The following is a 15,112-nucleotide window of genomic DNA, read 5'->3' as shown; positions in this document are numbered from 1 at the left end:
CTGAATACTATTAAATACTGTTGAGTGCAATTATGCAAGGCACTGCGTGTGGTCAGTTCTCATAAAACTCAACAGTCCCACAGAGATAAGTATCTTTTCTAATTCTGCCCACCCTTGTTTCCTAAAGACTCAAGTCCTCCCCTTGACAATGAGAGCATAGAAGCAAAGTGTCAGTGCTCGCCAGCCCTGAAAACCACTGTGTTCTTACACAAATAAGTTTTTCTTGTCAAAACCTATGCACGAAGCTTCCTAGAAGGATGTACATATCACTGCACATTAAGGGTTAAAAGTAGTGCAAGGGCAAGGAGTAAATACACTGCTGGTGTTGGTTAACAAGGTACTAATTGGGTAACTGGAGGTGCATCTTAAAAGACCACAGAGGTTAATCAAAAGGCTTTGGGTGAATCCAGGGTGCTCCTTTGAGCTTAGGGAGCAGGTGATATAGCACAGGCAAAAAAAGCTACTGCTATAATCTTGTATTTCATGGTAAAAGTCAGAAGTAAGGTATCTTCGAAGAGAGAAGTTGTTAGATACTATGTATAAAGCTAGCATGACAGAATTGGTTCTGAAGCTAATTTAGTGATGGCAACCACCTCTTCCTCAGTCTATGTGCTCGTATTTGGGGCTAGGTTCCCTGTGCTTGAATCATTCTGATCTGATTTCACTATATCTCACTGTACTGGGGCTTATTCAAAATGAGTCAGCAAGTACCTGCTTGGCTGACCAGGTATCTGAATTTACTGCCTTACTAAGAGCCCCTAAAATATGTTTGTTTTCCCCTTCTGTTAGAGCATGTGACTGAGTTCTTCAAGCACAAGTTTGCAGACCTCCAGGTAGGTGCGTGAGGGACTTGGATGTTGCATCTTGAAAGCTGATAGCTGCGAGATCTCAGGGGACGGTTTCCCATGTGAGCTGTTTTGCCCGCTCTGGTTGATGCATAATGAACATATCAATTTGGGATGAAATCATCTGATGACCCCCTGTGTGAGATAAAGGAGTATAAGTTGTATAAAGCGCTATGGGCGCAGAGAGCCCTGAAGTGGCTTTTAGGGACAAAAAGGTCAGCTTGCAGGTGCCTGTGGTAGGGGGGATCCTGAGTCACACGCAAACCCTGCATGGGGTTTTGCTTTTTGTGTGGATGCAACTTAGAAACTCTCTCAAAGAGTAGTTCTGTCCAAGAGAGGTGTGGTTGTGACTCTTTTCTAGTTCCTGAATTTGCATCAGATTTGAAATGGAGTGAAAAATGCGCTTTTCTATGGATTTGGTTGAGGTATGTGCACAGCTCTGCTTCCGTTCTGAGGCAACAAGTCTGGCTAAGTGGAATTTTCCTAAGCATCTGTCCTCTTGCCTGTGCAAAAATCAGCCTTTGGGTTATATCAAGCTGTCTGAGAAATCTCAGTTCCATTGGTCACATTTTTCAAAAGCTAATCTGCTGGAAGTAAGGTCTTGCAGTGAAAGTGCCTCCACCTTATGGTTACAATCAAGTGACTTATTAATTGGCATCACCACACGGCTGTCTGTGTAACAGGCAGCGTGGCAGCCTCTGCTGGCATATGTGGCCACAGAGAAATCCCATAACTAGCTCTTATTTCACGTTGGCTCTCACATTTCCTCTGGATTCATTTATTTTCCAACCGTTTTCTGTTTGTGCTGCAGGGACTGACTCCTAGTTTGGTGTACAACAGCATCTTTTAACTTTTTTTCTTCTGTTTGCATTCGTAGATTGGCTTCGGGACACGGGCTGCAGGTCTTTATGGCTTGGAAGCGTTTTAACAGCGTTCCCGTTTGCTCTTGTGGTGGGTGGGTGTAAAATCCTTACTACTGATGGTAAACATTAGAGATTTTGCGCTTGTTTTCAGCAGCTGACCGTGCGGTGGAACGCACTAAGCACACCACACGGGGTTGAAGGCTCTCCGGACGGATTTTTGGGGTGATTTCTCCCCGACATCTCGCGCTGGCCGCCTGCTATTTTTATTGCGGCTCGCATTTTAGTCGTTGCGTAACCGAGAGGAGCGCGCATTACCCAACGCAAACTGCGAGTTCAGCAAAGCACGGGCCCAAGCAAAAAGAAGCACGGGCCGAGGAGAAAAAAAAAAAATAAATTAAAAATTAATTAATTAAATAAATAAAAATAAAATCCCAACAAGCACCGGCCAGCTCCGGCTACCAGCTTGACCCCATCCCAAGGAGCAAGCGGCTGCCCGCGGGGTCCCCAGCTCCCCATCCTCGGGGAGCTCTGCGCCCCCTCGGGGACCCCAAACCCCCCGGCAGGACGTCGGGGACCCCCCCTTGTCCCCCCTTTTTCCACCCCCAGCCTCCCCTCTCCGCCCCCGCTCCTTCCCCCGCCGGGGCCGCGCCGCTCCCCGGCCGCTGCCGCCGCCGCCGCCGCTCCGGGGGGAGCCCGGGGGGGAACCGGGGAGCCGGGGGGGGCCCTGCCGGCTCCTGGGACTTGTAGTCCGGGGGGGTGGCCACCGCCTGCAGCCCTGCCCGGCCGGGACTACCGGCCCCACATGGCCTTGCGCCCTGGCGCATGAGCTCTCGGGCGCTGGAGCGCATCTATTCTACTGCCTTGGCGAGGATAAAAAGAAGAGCAACTGGAGGGGGACTGTAAGGCAAACGGTGCTGGAGCCGCCGGGGCAAAGTAATCCGGTTTAATCTTTCCCTTTTTCTTTCTCGGGTGCTGGGGGCGAGGCGGTGCTAGCACCGGGTTCTGGAGGGAGAGGGGTTGGGGTAGAGGGGAGGGTGACCGGGGAAGAAGCGAGGGAAGGCTAAAAACCCACTTGGGAAAGGCCAACGCTGATTTATTATTATTATTTATTTTTTTTTTATCGTTTGTTTGCTTGCTTATTTATTTATTTATTTTGTTTGTTTTGCCCTCCCCTTTTCCCCTTCCCCTCCTTCTTCTTGCGGGAGCCCCCCATGCGCCGCTCCCCGCGGCCCCGCAGCCTTTGTGCGCCGCCACAATGCAACAAAGCGCGGCGGGCTGGGCACAGCCTGCCCATTGATTTCCTCCCGGCCCCGCCGCTCCTGCCCACCCTTTTCCTCTGCTTCTGCTTCTTCTCTTGCTGCTGCTGCTTCTTCTCCTTCTTCTGCTCCTCCTCGCCCAGCGCCCCCAAAGCGCCCGGGCGGCCGCGGGGGTTGCGCGCCCCGGCCCCTGCCCCGCGCCCCCGCGCAGAAGGGGTTTAGGAGGGATTTGCTTTCTTTTCTTCCTTTCCTTTCTTTTTTTTTTTTTTTTTCTTCTCTTCCTCCTTCCCCTCCTTCTTCCCCCCCTCTCTCGCTCGCTCTCCCTCGCTCGCTTTCTCTCTCTGCCCGCCATCTTTTGAAGGGGAAAAAAAAATAAAAAAAATATTAGGGGCGAGGGAAAGGAAGGTGGCGGGCGCTCTTAGGGAAAAGAGGGAAAAAAATGGGGGAAAAAGGAAAGAGAAAAGGGGAAAAAAAAAAGGCGGGGGAAAAGACAAGGGAATAGAGCAGGAGCAAGCGGCTTGGGGCAGCTCCGCGGGCGCACAGGGGGTGCGGAGAGGGGCCGGGCAGCTCCTGGGAGGGTGCTGGTGTGGGTATGGGTGCGTGCGTGAGTGTGTTTGTGTGTGTGTTTGCGTGTGTGTGTGCAGCTACTGGCCTTGTGCAGGTAGCTGGCGTCCTCGGGACTTTGGCAAATCAAGGGGAAGCGCGGGTTTGTTGTCCAAACTTTCCGCGCTTTGAAGGCGCAGAAAAAATTGCCTGCAGATTGCCTGCTCGGTGTCACGCGAGGAGCAACGCCACCGGTAATAAAACATCAAACTTCCAAACAGCCTGGCTTTCCCTCCGTTTATACGACTTCTTAGCTTTCGCACCTCCGCGGGCGCCGGGGATAGAGTGTTATTTGTAGCCTGCTTGGTTTCGCTTTCAAACAAAGCTGCAGTGTGCAGGGCGCAGATCCGCGCTCTGTAAGCGGGAGGCTGAGCCTCGCAGGGTGCCGGGGGGGAGTGGGTTTCCTACTGAGCTGTCTTCTGACAACGCTCAGCTTGCCTCCTGGGTGGTTGGTGTTAAATGTGTGACACCTCTGTACCTTGTGTGCACCCCTCCGCCGATGGCTACGGGAATCGAAAGTTACCAAAATAAACTTTTTATTTTGGATCAGCAAACCTGGTGGCTTCAGCACTGCTCCAACGTTTATAAATTTTACATGCAAGTTGCCCGATGTTAGTAAATAGTAGGCTGGGGGGTAGTGCAATTAGCGAAGCACACCTGCTGTTCCTTGCTGGGAATAGAGAAGTGGAGAGGTGGTTTTGATAAGCTCGTTAGTATTTTTAATGCATTCAGTCTCTGTCAGCCTGCTAAGGGAGTGTCTCTAAATTAAGCTGGAAATTTGAGGTTCAAGCTGGAGCTCGTGTCCTTAATTTGCTCGGCGATAAGTCAAGGTGTTGGAGAGGACTCGGTGTCTACCGTATGTGCTGCAATAGAGGAGTGAGAAGTGTGGAATAAACGCACCAAAACAAACAAGGAATCCCCAACACAGTCTGGTTGTGTTGCAAGCAAAAAACCTCGAGCTGCGTTGCTTACCCAACAACTTGAGCATGCTGTAAACACAGAGTCCTGCCTCCTAATCTGCAGAGCGCAGCTCTAGCGGAGTGCTGGGTGTCTTATTTTGTTAACTCAGAAGTTTAGGGAGTTTTTAATAATCCACTCGGAGGCTCCTGCTGAAACAGAGCAACTTCTGACCTCGGAGCCTTCCTTTTTGGAAAGAATAAATGCTAACATTGTGTTTTCTTTCTCTTTACTCCACGCTGGTTAAAAATACTCACTTACGCATGTACTTAGTGCTCCGAGACAACGTTTAATAAAAGGATTGGGCAGAGGGTAATAGTCTTATTCAACATTTGGCGTTAGCTTGATTGCAATATTGTCTTCCGTACGCGCCGCCTGTGTGGTGCTGGGAGCTGAGGCAGTAGCTAGCCCAGTGAAAGGCTTTTTTAGTTTTAGTGACCTATGCCTGCAGAGTTTAAATTAAAAAAGAATGCATGTGAAACGTCTGAGGTTTGTTCTCCAAAGTGACTTCGTATTTAAAATTAAAGCAGCTCAGACTCCAAACAAGGCTTGATTACTTCTGGAAATAAAGCTGTTGTTATTTTAGCACTGAGGTGCCGTCAAAAACTTTAGTTCTTGTCATTTAAAAAATATTTGGAAGAAAAGCATGTGTTAAAACTCTGATGGGCCCGCTCGGAGTGTATGCTAGGCAGCAGTGCTGCTCTTCTGTCTGCCCCTTAAGGCTGGTTGTGCTGGTGTTTGCAGATACAGCCTGGTTCACTGCTTCCTGGCACTTCCACGAGTTTTTACCCGCACTTCATGGTTCAAGTTGTGAAAGGCGCTGTTTATTTCTTGCCTCTTGGCTTTTGGAGGGCGCTTGTGTGCTCCCGCAACACGCGAGGGGCGTGGGGCGGGGGGCTGTGTGCTTCCAGCCCAGCCTGGCTGCGCTCCTGGAGCCCTGCTCCTCCCCGGAGTAATCTGGGAGCCTGATCAGCCCTGCTGACAGCACAAACAACTCGGGAGTCAAATCCCTCTCCTCAGCAGCAGCTGAGTGATGTAGAGGTCTCATGTTTCAAAGGCTTAATTACTTTTACAAAATATATTACCCTCTGTCTACTTCGGTAAGCTATCAGGTGCTCTCGGTGCAGGCAGAACTGTGCTCACCTAAATAAATGCACAAAGAGCGTTTTGCATTTCAGCGTTGCCGATTGTTTCTCTTTAATCCCGCTTGCTCCTTCTTTGCTAATTTGCAGAATTCATTAATCTGCAGCGGGTTTCCCAATCATTACCGTGAACCTTATGTTTTGTTTTGTTGTTGCTTTTTTATTTTTTTTCCCCTTAAATTGCCACATTATTCTCCAGTAATAGCCCAGAACACCACTGTAAGCAGTCAAGTTCTGGGAATTAGGAAGGAGCCATTGTTTGCTGTGCTGCTCAGTGAGCTGTCAGGACATTTTGGAAGGATGTGTGCGTCTCCAGCTTTTCATTCCACAGTATCTCACTGTGATGCTAGTGGGGCTTTGTCAATCGTTAGTGCTTGCTGGAGGTGAACATCTTTCTTTGGGGCGCAGTAAAAGGGAGGAAGTATTCTTTAACCCGCTTGCTGCAAAAGGCAATGTTAAAAGGATTTAAATTCTTCAGGAGAGCAGTGTGGAAACTCACTGTAATGCGCTGTTAAGGCTGCTTTTTCTCCTAGTCCTTGTTCCTTCCCCCAGCCTTGCTGATAAGGCACTGACTGAAGCAACACTTGCCTGTTTTGGATTCTTTTCACACCTTGCCGGGCCTCAGCCTTTTTCCAGCTTGAGTCTGATAAGAAGACACCATCGTGTCTGGGTGTATTTCAGCGACTCGGATAACCTGGGCAGAGGAGGAGGTTTGTTTGAGTTTCTCATTCCTTTTACTGGACCAGACCTTGACATTTTCCTCTCCACCAGCAATGCAACAGGTGGAGCAGAGACGAACCGCGGTGAAATCTCTGTGAAATGGGGGCTGATCTGGAAGAGCGTGACCTGGCTTAAACGATTCCAACCCCAAGTCCGTTCAGCTTCAGACTTCGAGGTTTAGACTCAGTCCTGGTTGAGGTCAGCTGTGGGAATGACCTCGTTTGCTCGGAATAAGCAGCATGGTGCTTGTGTCCACGCTGTGGTGGTTGTGCTTCCTTTGCCTTGAACTTCATCGGTGTCCTGGTTTCAGCTGGGATGGAGCTAATTCTCTGTGTAGCTGTTAGCATGGTGCCCTGTTTTGGGTTTAGGAGCAGTATGATACCGATCACACGCTGGTGGTGTAGTTGTTGCTGAGCAGTGCTCACAGCAAGTCAAGGACATCAGCTTCTCATACCTTACTGCCAGGGCGGAGGCTGGGGTGCACCAGAAGCTGGGAGGGGACAGGACCAAGACAGGTGACCCAACCTGGCCAAAGGGATATCCCATACCATATGGCATCATGCTGAACCATAAAACCAGGGGGAACTTGCTAGGGGGCTGCTGCTGCTTGGAGACTGGCTGGGCATCGGCCAGCTGGTGCTGAGCAATTACATTTTGCGTTACTTGTTTCATGTATTCTTTTTTTTTCCTTCCTCTTTTCTTTCCTATTAAACCGTCTTTATCTCAGCCCACAAGTTTTACTTTTCCTGCAGGAGCTTTGAGAGAGGCTTAGGGGTTGTCTCTTCACTTTGCAGGGAGCTAAGCTGGGGGTGCTCGCAGCGGGAGCTGTGTGTCTGGGGGAGCCCAGATCCTGCTGTTGGGATCCTTCCCTTGTTTCTTAGGCGAGGGGAGCTCCTTCCCCTCCTTCCCCCAGTTAGCAGCCTCAGCTCCCTGCACAGGCAGGATGCAGGCTTCAAAATCCAAACTTTTTCCCTTCTCCTTTCCTCTGAAATAGTGGCCCACATGCAGCCTTTTGCACTTGTTTGCTCTGAGTTAACCCATTGAGTTATTGTTCTGGGACAGCATGTTTGTTCAGGAGAGGGGCTTGTGCTGGTCTAGAAACAGATAAATGGGTTACACCAACCTAACTTTAATGTTTTTTAGGGGAGAAGTGCTGTTTGTAAACGGGAGGGCTGCTGCAGCCCAGCAAGTTGCTGCTCCTGTGCCAGCCAAGCTGCAATAATTAACCTGGGGGGGAGTGTGCTTGCTCTGCCCTGTTACCAAGTGTAACATTACTGCGGCTCAGCTAACGAGTAGTAATTTTATGTCATGGTAATTCAATCCATTTCACTTCATTGTCCAATCCTTAAACTGACTTGAATGTCGTGTATTGATTTAGGTGAGCTTTGTGTGCTCGGGAAAGTCGCCGTACTGTAAACCCAGCATGATTTACACCAGTAGCGGCTGATCCCTGCTTACTCCACTTTTAATGCTTTTTGTCCTAAAATCAATCTTCTATTCTTCAAAATAGTATGTTTAGTCATATCAATGTATGAAAAATAAGTTAAAAAATGGAATAGGAGAAGGTGTTAGAGCACAAGAAGTGTGTGAGAGGTCTGTTGGTGACAGAAGATGCTTTCTCTGAGTTCCTTAGGAGGTTCTGCTCTGTGCTGTGAAATGCTTCTAAGGAGTTACCGTGTGGATCTGTGTCTGCTTGCTAGAAGTCTGTTTTCTCTGTCAATGTTTGCGTGGAGCTGCCCCTGAGGATAATGTCTGTAGCACTGTAAGTGGCATTAGTGATGCTGAGAGATGGTCGTGCAGCACTAGTGATGTAGGGGAGCCTTGTGGTGTAGGTCGTTAGGCACGCAGCAGAAAGCCGTCCTTCCAGCAGGTAACACATAGGAATGGAACTGATCACCTGGGCTCTGTATTCTGTACTTCACTCCGAACACTTCTTGTATTTAGTTTCATTAAGAGGAGTTGCTCTTCCTGTTCCCTGTAGGCTGTCAGTTTGAGATGAAGGTGGCTGTATCTGAAAACCCCTCCCTAGCAGGTGTCACGGGAGACCTCTGTGGTGGTGTGGTTTATCTTTTAGAAACATGCCCAAAGAGCACCCTGTTACTGGGGAGCAGGATATAAAGCAGAGGGCAGTTTCATTTCTACTTTTTTCAAATGACAATTAGTGTTTATGTATATATATGTACCTATATATGCACTAAAGTATTTCTAAGACCCAAGTTATGTTATTTGAGTACCTCAGAAATATTAGTTTCTAAGTGTAGTGTCTGTTTGGTTTTGTTTTTTCCATAAAAATTGGTATCATCATAGCACTGTAAAGGACTTGATGTTCAATGGGCTGTGTAAACGCATGGGAAGAGACGAATGGCTTTAATTGTGAGTGATAGGGGACGTATTTCTATCCCCATTTTACAAATGGGGAACTGATAAGCCCACAGCACGGGGAGTCGAGCACTGAGCGGAGATGTCAGCATCCTGTTTTGTAGCTCTTTTGTGTTTTGTAATTCTTTGCAGGTATAGCACAAGCTCAGAGATGTTCTGCCCAGCAGGGAAGTATTCGTTCTCGCTTTTTTTTTTTTTTGGTTTTCTCCTTTTCTTCAAAATGCTTTGTGTCCAATAATCTCTCTTTGGAAATCAAAGATCAGAAAAAGAAACAATCATGACAAAACCTGTTGTGGAAAGATTATGTATAATTTATTTGCCGTATACTGAATCAAACTGAATGGATGTGAGTTTTCTACTTTTACAAGTACACAGAGCACCATATGCTGATTAAAAAGGGGAAGGGCTGACTGTCCTTTTCAGAACACAAATGTTTAGCTGCAGATCACATCCTTTAAAAAGCAAAAAGAAAAAAAAAAAAAGAGAACCCTGCAAGGGTGTAGACATGCCATAATCCCATTAAGAGTTCTGAAGCCGTTGCGGGTGTTGCCACGTTAAGCTTTAATGGGCATACATAAATGCTTCTATTATGCACGTATCATCTGAAACTTGGGGCAGTGCCAGAGCAGTAGTATTATTTTTTTTAATAATGTGACTGCAGGATGGTTCGCTAACTTGAAATTGGGAAAGCTGACTTCTGGAGTCACAGGTTGAATGTGCTGTAGTGTGTTGGATAGGTCACGCTTTGGGGCAGTTTGGCTGTAAAGTAATAGATGAGCATGGGGAATTAAGAGACAGAGCCTTGAAGGAGGTGGGATGCGGTGCTGGCAGGGCACGAGACTGGTGCTGAACTGCTGTGATTTTTTTTTTTTTTCTTTAGGTCACTGCATCTTGCCAGCCTGGGCCTCCCTTTCGTGGCCTGCCTGGGCCTCTCCTTAGGGCAGAGGCCGTGTGGGTGCTGCCCTGTGCTTGGTCACGGCCAGGCAGTACGACCTCTCAGTCAGGGTGGTTGATGTCTGCACACAGCCTGGTGGAACACGGTTAAACCGAGGTGTCCAACCTGTCAGTTCATTGCCCTTTCCATCAGACTCCAGCTTACAGTCCCTATCCCCATCCCACTCTTGCACACTTTCAATGGGTGGTCATGAGCAGAGGCTGGCGTCTCCTACAGCACGCAGAGTCCTCATAAAGCATCTGGCACGAAGTCCTGGTCCGTGATGGTCCTTTCTGTGTTGTTGCATGGCAGCAATGCCAAAGACTGAGCCTGGATGAAGCACACCCGGGCTCCTCTCCCCCTCACACCAGCCTGTAGCCCACAGAAGTGGGAGCGGATGTGTGTGATGCAGCACCTAACTGCAGCCTGTGGTCAGTCGCCTTTTCAAGCTGCATGAAATGGGAAGCTTTAACTTCCTGTCTCTTCTCTATTTTTCTCCTTTCTTTTCCTGACTTTCTCCACATCTTGCTTTCTCCTGCAGGATGTAGGTCTTTTCTCCTTTTCAGAGTTGACTGCCTGTCTCCTCTCCCAGTTTATCTGCTCGCTAATATTTTCTTTCCACAAATTTTGCTCCATGAAGGAAAGGAAGCAAAAAGGCACCTTAGCTTGACTTCTGAAGCCAGTGGATACCAGGTTAAAACTTCTCAGCACCCTTTCATCTCCATCCAGTTCTGAAATGATGAACAGGTTAGGCCTGCTTGTGTGCCACCTTGGTGGTGTGTTTAGGACAGACCTGTTGCTCCTGAACTTTGAGACATGTTTTCTTCGTAGCAGCTTGCAGCAAGTGAGATTTTCTTTCCTTTGCTCCTTGTGCACTGTGGTGGTGTTTTCTGATGGCTGAGCAAGGAGGGACCCACAGATCCCGTGCCACTGAGATCTGGTACAAGAAAGCTCGTGGTGAAGGCAGGTCAGGTTGTCACACAGCTTTGGTCTCCCACTGGCAAAGCAATTGGGAATGCTGGCCCACAGGATGCTAATAAATGGGTGACTGCAGCTCAAACCCAAGCGTGCAAGTGGATTTGTAATTCAGATGGATCTTAAAGTACAGACCTGAGTGCAGAAGTGAGGGTGAATAGAGGCGGAATGGTAGGTTCTGTCCACCTGCGGAGTTTAAAGTGATTATGCGTACCCAAAACATTCAGTGGTGGAGTACCAGGGAGGGCATCCAGCAGGCAGCATTTGTGCTGGTTCTGAATTCACAGAACTGGCCGGTCTGTAGGAGTTGTGGCCGAGCCTGTAGAGTCTTCCCCTTTGCCCAGCAGCAAGGTTTTTGAATCTGGGATCGTTTAACTTTTTCTCTTCCCTGGTCAACTTCTGTGTACATGTGGAGATTACTTTCCTTGGCAGGGCTCCAGTTTCTTTGTTGTGTTTTTAGGAAATGAGATGACAGAGACTGGGATCTCCACGATCTTGCACACCTTATGCTTGTACAATGACACTTCTCCAGCTGGGGTCACAGTCTGCTGCGAGAGGCTGCGTGTTCAGGGCTGGATAGAGATGGCCAGATCATCTATCAGAGCAATTGCAACCCCAAGAATAGGAGCACCCACAAGCCTGCCTCTTTCAGAACAGACCTCCCAACCCCAGGTAGCACCTAACCTTCTGTTTAACTTTCTCTCACCCTAACAGACCCCCTAGAGAAGGGGTTGAGCCAGGCTGAGGGGCCAAAAAGCGTGCAGAGCCTGAGTTTGTGTCTTTGCCTAAACCTTCCTTCGAAAGAGGTTTATCTTGATGGAGCAATTAGTTGTATCTTGTAGGTGATAAGTTTTGCAAAACCCATCTGCGGAGAGGCGCGGAGCCGCAGAAACCGTGCAGCTGAGCGAGAGGGGAAAGTTGCTCAGCGCTTCGCAGGATGGGGCTTGAAGTGGTTACTGAATCACGGAGACGCTGCGATGCTGTCGGGGCTGTGGTTTACACCATCCTTCCAATGCGCCTTCAGCCACGTTCCTGCCTCCCCTGGGCCCCCCCCTTCCCGCTCCTGACATGTTGGGAGCTTGTATGGTATGTGGCTGCGTGCCAGCACCTTCCCAGCATTTTCTTTTCGCCTGGTGCCCGAGGCTGCAGGGCTTCTGCTGCACACGCGGGGCTTTGGGGCGCTGCAGTAACCCCTCTACCAGTTCTGCACGTTGCCACAGAAGCCCTCGATGTGAAGGTGTGGTGCCAGCAGGCGTGTCGCAGTGCGTTACGTACGAGAGGGCACGTGCCCAGAAGCAGGCTCACCTTATCTCCTTTCTCTCTGAACCCTGACTGCTGGCTCCCTGGCGTCTCTCCGGCTCTGCCCACGATTGTGAGGCGGTGTGGGTTCAACCTTCTGGGTCATGCAAGGTAACTTCATCGCATCTCTGCTTTGCCCTGCTAGGAAGAAGTGGCACGAGCAGACTCTGCCCGGGCATGTGAGTCTCCCAAACACTTGCCTTTCTGTTACAAATCTCTGTAATGAAAATGAAAGCTGAAACAGCCCCCCCTTTTTTTTTTTTTCATTGCCACAAACGGGTAATTGGTTTATCTTGTGAAAGACACAACCACTAGAGCTTTCCTGTTTAGCACCTACCCGTTCCTGTCCCACAGATTTGACTCAGTCTTCCCAGAGTATCACGTGCAAGCCACTAGCTGCTTTGTCCACTCTGAAACTTCTTCATAGGTTACTTCTACTGCTACAGCTAAGCTTTCATTAATGTTTTCATTATAGGTCACCTAGCTAACTTGCTGACATGCTTCCAAGAAGACTTTTTGTAAGTGCAGCTCACTTTATTTCACAAGTCTTAGTCCAATCCTCAGCTCAGAGTGAGGTCTCAAGCTGGCTGAACTCCCCTAGTGAGGAATCCAACACAGAGTAAACTCCCTAACCAGTCTGACACTCGTCTTTCCTCCTGTAGCCTTGTTAACAAAAGTGCACATAACTGAAGGGCTTGCACACAACCAACATATGGCTGAGTTAAAATTTGTCTGTTCTCAGAGAACCACAAGATGGTAGGGCTGGAAGAAATGTCCAGAGGTCATTTTGTCCTTCGCCCTGCTACCAAATAAGATCAACTGTGCCTAATCCATTACTGAGGGTGGTTGTCTAAACTGTTCTCAAAAGCAAATTCAAAGCTATGAAAATAAACTTGTTATACTGTGAAACATCACTCCCTGCACTTGAAGCTGCAGCCTTTAGAAAGCAGTTGAGCCCCATATGATTTGTGTTGCAGAAAGTATGTGACGTGCATCTCAATTCTTGCTCAGACTCGGGAGGTGCTTTCGGTGGTTTTAGCAGCTCGGTGGAGAGAAATGCTTTGGCCCATGATTATCAGAAGAAATTTTTTACCTGGCGTGCCAAGAGCAGTGCTCGTAGAAGTCCCCAGTGCTTTTATAGTTAGGGTAAAGTAACTTTTGGGTACCCCGAAGTTTGAAGGCATGATGTAAGGCATCTTGAGTTGTGGGAAATGCTGAGTATGTGTCGGAACTGCAAGCCCTTGAAATTAACAGCTACACCTCTGGCTAACTCTTATCTACCAGTGAGGCTCCTCGCTGAGGAAACACCTGCCCTTGTGTTAGCTAAGGAGAAATCAAGGGTGGGAAATACATCATAGCATCCAAGGAGCATTCAGCTAACCAAACCAGAAGCAAAGGAACCCGGTTAGTCTGCTGTGATCTCCCTCCCTCGTGCAGAAGTAAGCAAAGTGCACAGTTATGTCTGTGAGTCTTGGGATGTTACTGGGGCTGTGCTCAAAATAACGTACACAAAAGGCAAATCTCTGCGTGGAATTAACGATGTGGGAGACGAGAAGGACAGCTGAATGGACTTTCGGAGTGCAAAGCTGCACTTGCGAGCCAAATTGCTGTTTCCTGCAGTGAGGCCAGCTGCAAACGCTTCATCCCCAGCTCGGAGGGGGCAGCATCTTGTGTGCAGCGTGTGTGTGTCTGCCAGGGCAGCGCTGGCTGATAAAGCAAATCGTCTGCCCTCAAGCCTTGGTCTTAAATTGCAGATCCCTGTGTATTTAAAGGGAACGTTCATGCTGACATGGAGTTACTGGGGAGTGAAAGCTGCCTGAAGTTCGGTTCCTATGCAGGGCTGTGAAGAAGGAAGAGCATCTGCATCATCACACACCTGCCCTGTTTCTCTCTGAGGAGCCTGGAGGAGAGGCATTGTGTCCCTTGCTTTCTGCAGCCAGAGGCATGAAATGGACACAACTACCCTCACTTCATAATCTTACCTGAGGTTAAGGTTGTGTTAATGGGTAGATTTTGGGGGCCGTATGGCTAACGTACTATAATGAAGGGTAATGCAGCTGTCTCCAAGATGAATGGAAATCATTCCTGGGGATATAAAGAGGGGTGGATCAGGCAGTTGGTTGCTTTAGGGATCTTTGGACTCCATACCCTCGTTTTCTTTCTGGAGATGCTGTATTGTAAAGGTAATGGAAGCTGCTCAGTTTGGACAAAAAGAGATTTCTGGGTAGGAAATTGCTTGCTAACAGGCACTTGAGAGAAAAGCAATATTCCCCTCATTTGGGTGGTGTTTGATTTACCCAAGTGGATTTCTGGGTTCTCCAATAAACCAAATTCACTTGCTGCTTCTACTAAACTTTGCCTGGCCACAGTTAGAATCGAATGCTCTGTACTTTCAATTCCCGTTGCTATTCAGCATCTTCCTGCTGAAGTGGCTTATGTACCGAGCAATATATGCGTAATCACAGTGGCATCAAGATAAAAAGAATCTCACTCTTCAGTTAGGCAACTCAGGAAAGGCTGGGAAAGCAGTTCTGCTCACCGCCCTTTGCGTGCTTTATAACCAAATAGCCATGTGCTTTTCTGCCTTGGCAGCAATCTGTGTTTGCAGGGATTTGATCGAAGGGCAGCCTTTCTCATAACCCCAGTTTCTAATTTCTGCACCTCCGAAGCCATAAGAGCATGCTGAACCTCTCCCATGGCTGTAAGAAAGTCTGGGCAGCGTGAGCACGGCCCGGCAGCTTCTCCGAGGTGGGGAATAACACCCGATGACAAATCTGACCACGTTTTCAGCTATTGCTGCTGTCCAGGAAAAGGGACCAAGCGTCTGCTCTGGTTGTTGCACAGAGCTGAGGTGGGGCTGTAATGCTTGGAGAGCAGGGAGCAGGTGCCCGCTCCAGCTGCCCTGCTGTCTCTGCGTGCTTCTGGCTCCATCCTACCTTCAGAAAAGCTCAGCCTCTGCCTTTCACGTCTGCTTGAGCAGTGCTACCTCGGAGGTGGTGTTTCTGAGGGGCTAGGCTCTGGCTGGGGGTCAGGGCTCTGCCATGGGCTCGCTGGGGGTGCCCAGGCAAATCACATCGCCACCGTGCATGGCAAGCACTGGCTCTTCAAGCAAGGAACGGGGTCTTGCTGTGTGCCTGCA

The 15,112-nt window shown here is 48.9% G+C and overlaps 1 protein-coding gene across 1 annotated transcript in view; it reads left to right on the top strand.

Annotated features, from left to right (window-relative positions):
• The first annotated feature begins 2,579 nt into the window (after positions 1–2,579).
• Positions 2,580–15,112, top strand: part of BRD3 (bromodomain containing 3) — a 35,217-nt gene continuing 22,684 nt past the window's right edge. Inside the window, exon 1 of the mRNA XM_032200487.1 lies at positions 2,580–2,641. The gene's annotated coding sequence lies outside the window, so the exon portion shown is untranslated. The remainder of the gene's footprint in view (positions 2,642–15,112) is intronic.

Source organism: Aythya fuligula, chromosome 19 (assembly GCF_009819795.1).
Source record: "Aythya fuligula isolate bAytFul2 chromosome 19, bAytFul2.pri, whole genome shotgun sequence".
NCBI classification, from domain to species: Eukaryota; Metazoa; Chordata; class Aves; order Anseriformes; family Anatidae; genus Aythya; species Aythya fuligula.
Note: the sequence above shows the minus strand (reverse complement) of the source record. Positions and strands in the feature narration are given on the sequence as shown.